Here is a 3,956-nt window from a genome sequence, read left to right on the forward strand (position 1 = left end):
TATATTTAATATTTGCAAACACCATAATTCAAATGCACTAATTCTTCTTCTGTCTTCCTTACTGATTATCCAGCTTTCACATGCATATGAGGTGAATGAAAATATCATGCTTGGGTCAGGTGCACGTTAGTGTTCAAAGTGACATCTTTCCACTTTAACACTTTAAAGAGGTCTTTTGTGTGTGTGTGTGTGTGTGTGTGTGATTTGGGTGAAAGTTTACCAAGCAAATTTATTTTCCATACAGCAGTTCACATACACTTTATCTCATGACATTGACTGCAGTTTCCCACAATGTAACAGCTTTTCCCACTTCTTAATTACCTCTTCCCTGTGTCCTTCCCCCCCATGCACTCCTGCCCCCTGAGCTATCTCCCTGTGCAAACACAACCCTTCTATTTTCCCATGAATAATCCCTCCAAGGAGTGTATCTACCTAATTAGATGTTCAGCTCATATGCCTGTCTTTTGTTTGGCTGGAAGCCACAGGAGTGGGTTCAACTCAAGACTTGAACGGCAGCTAGGAGCCACAGGGGTTCCACCAGGCTCTGTTACACCAGCAAACTTGGTACCTTTTTTTTTTTTTTTTTTTTTTTATGATTTTGAGTTTGTTCCACATTGTTCTCCCACTCTATCCAGGATCTCCTACATGGATCCTTAAAGAGGTCTTTTGCAGCAGATTTGCCCAATGCAATACATTGTTTGAGTTCTTGACTCTACTTCCATGGCGTTCATTGTGGATCCAAGTAAAATGAATCCTTGACAACTTCAATATTTTCTCCGTTTATCATGATATTCCTTATCTGTCCATTTATGATGATTTTTGTTTTATGTTGAGATATAATCCATACTGAAGGCTGTAGTCTTTGATCTTCATCAGTAAGTGTTTCAAGTCTTCTTCGAGTTCAGCAAGCAAGGTTGTATCATCTGCATATCACAGGTTGTTAATCAGCCTTCCTCCAATCCTGATGCTGCATTCTTCTTCATATAGGCCAGCTTCTCAGGTTACTTGCTAAGCATACAGATTGAATAAGTATGGTCAAAGGATCCAAACCTTACGCACACCTTTTTTTATTTTAAACCACATAGTTTCTCCTTGTTCTGTTTGAACGACTGACTCCTGGCCTATGCATAGGTTCCTCTAAGCGTTCTGGAATTCCTAATCTTCACAATGTTATCCATAATTTGTTATGGTCCACATAGTTGAATGCCTTTGCAAAGTCAATAAAACACAGGTAAACATCTTTCTGGTATTCTTTTCTTTAAGCCAAGATCTATCTGACATCAGCAATGATATCCCTCATCCCATGTACTTTTCTGAATCTGCTTAAATTTCTGGCAATTCCCTGTCAATGTACTGTTGCAACTGTTTTTGAATTATCTTCAGCTAAATTTTACTTGTATGTGATATATATATATATATATTAAATTTTTGTTTTTATTGTGATTTGGGTGAAATTTTACAACTTGTATGTGATATTAATGATATTGTTTGATAATTTCCACGTTCTGTTGGATCACCTTTCTTTGGAATGGCCACAAATAGGGACCTCTTCCAGTTGGCTGGCCAAGTAGCTGTCTTCCAAATTTCCTGGCATTGATGAAGGAACATGTCCAGTGTTGCATCTGGTTGTTGAAACATTTCATTTGCTACTCCATCAATTGCTGAAGCCTTGTTTTTTGTTAGTGCCTTCAGTGGAGCTTGCACTTCTTCAATATCATCAGTTCTTAATCATATGCTACCACCTGAAATGGTTGTATTCTTGCTCTTGTGGACTTGTTTTACTTTTGTTCAGGTTCAAGTTGAACTTGTATATGAGCAATTGATGATCTGTTCTGCAGTCAGCCCCTGGCCTTGTTCTGAGTTATAATATTGAGCTTCTCCATCATCTCTTTCCACAGAAGTAGTTTATTTGATTCCTATGTATTCCATTCAGTGAGGTCCATGTGGATAGTCACCATTTATGTTGTTGAAAAAGGTATTTGCAATGAATACATAAGTGGTCTTGCAAAATTCTATCATGTGATTTCTGGTGTTGTTTAAATCCAACTGCTGATCCTTTTTCAACATTTTGTATTCTTTGTATTGCATTCCAGTCACCACTAATTATCAGTGCATTTTGGGTGCATGTTTGACCAATTTCAGACTTCAGAAGTTGGTAAAAATCTTCAATTTCTTCTTCTTTGGCTTCAGTGGTTGGTGCATAAACTTGAATAATAGTCAGACTGGTCTTCCTTGTAGTTGTATTCTATCACTGAACTCATCACACTTCAGGAAAGATCCTGTTCTTTTTGATGATGAATGCCATGCTATTCCCCTTCAGTTAGTCATTCCCAGCATAGTAGACCATATGATTATCTGATTGAAAAAAATATATATGTATATCTATCTATTCATTCACTCATGGAACCCTTTTGAGCACCGACTATTTTCTAGGTATTATTCTGAGCAGTAAGGATTAGAAAATATAATATCTTCCAATCCCTCAAAATCAGAAAATCAAACTCACTGTTGATGAGTTGATTCCAACTCATAGTGACCTCTCCTTGGGTTTCTGAGGCAGTATCTCTATGGAAGTAGATTGCCCAGTCTTCTTTCTGAGGAGTGGCTGGTGGGTTTGAACTACCAGTCTTCTAGGTAACAGTCAAATGCATTAGGTACTACGTCACCAGAGCTCCCTTCTCATCCCTAGGGATTAGAAAATACCTTATCTTCCAATCCCTAAAGCAATAGTTTTCAATTACTTGAGGAGGTTTTATGAAACTATTGATACCCCAAGTGGGGCTTCTGGATTGCTGGCCTAGTTTTGTGTTTTTGTTTTTATTTGAATTGTAGCTATACTGGTGTGTTCAGTTTGGGACAATTTGTCAAGATGTACACTTTTGCTTTCTGAACTTCCTATATGTATGTGTTACTATACCACCTCTCCTTCTAAGTCTGGGTTTGGGCCTAGACCTATAGCTAAAAGCTGCACCATTTTTATCTGGTAAACTCAGAACCTAACCACTTGTCTGCTACATAAGGGGCTCTCAGTCAGTGCTAGCTGAAATCAGAAGGAACAGCCATGTGAGTTAATTCCATAACAGAATGACCAGAACCAACCAGAAAGTTCTGTCATCATGTTTTAGATTGAATTGTGTTCCTGCTAAAATACAAACTGAAGTCCTGGTCCATGTACCTGTGGATGTGATCCAGTTTGGAAATAGGATTTTCTTTTCTTATGCTAGTGTGGTGTGGGTCCTAAACCCAATCACTGCTGACTTCTACAAAGAACAGAACAGACACGGAGAGATATACACAGGAGGGAGACAGGGAGCATGTGAGGACTGTCTACAAGCAAAGGAATACAAAGGATTGCTGGTAGTCAGAAACTATGAAACAGGCCTGTGGAAGGAATCAACATGGCCAAGTTAGATTTTTAACTTACAGAACTGTGAAAAAATACATTTCTGTTCTTTAAACCACTCACATGTGGGATTTCTGTTACAGCAGCAGTCAGTAATGGAGACATCATTTTTCTTTTGCTCAACAACCTCCTGGACCTGTTTCTCCCTCCAGGTGCCCACACCAGAAATCCGAGCTCACAATCTCTACCTGGATCTCTCTGCTTATGGAGTTGAAGTCACTACTGCAGCTCAGGAATCCTTAGGCTTGCCCCAGGCAGTCAAACAGCCAGGTTTCCACATGAAAATCTATGGAACTTTCCGTCACCAATATATTGCTTTGGCATGTCCAGCTTCTGATTCCAAAGTTGTTAGATTTCTCCATCACACACTCGGCCCCTCGGTAAGTACAGGATGAAGTGGGAGGGGAGCAACTCTAATTGTCATCATCTAACACACTCTGATACTTTAAACTCTTCGATTTGTGTGTCTTTCATTTTAATACAAAGATTCTCATCATATGGATTTTATGTAAAAATATATAAAGAGCATTTATTGATTTCTAAAAAAAAAATT

Source organism: Orycteropus afer, unplaced genomic scaffold (assembly GCF_000298275.1).
Source record: "Orycteropus afer afer isolate SDZICR_OR568_19922 unplaced genomic scaffold, OryAfe1.0 scaffold00057, whole genome shotgun sequence".
NCBI lineage: Eukaryota > Metazoa > Chordata > Mammalia > Tubulidentata > Orycteropodidae > Orycteropus > Orycteropus afer.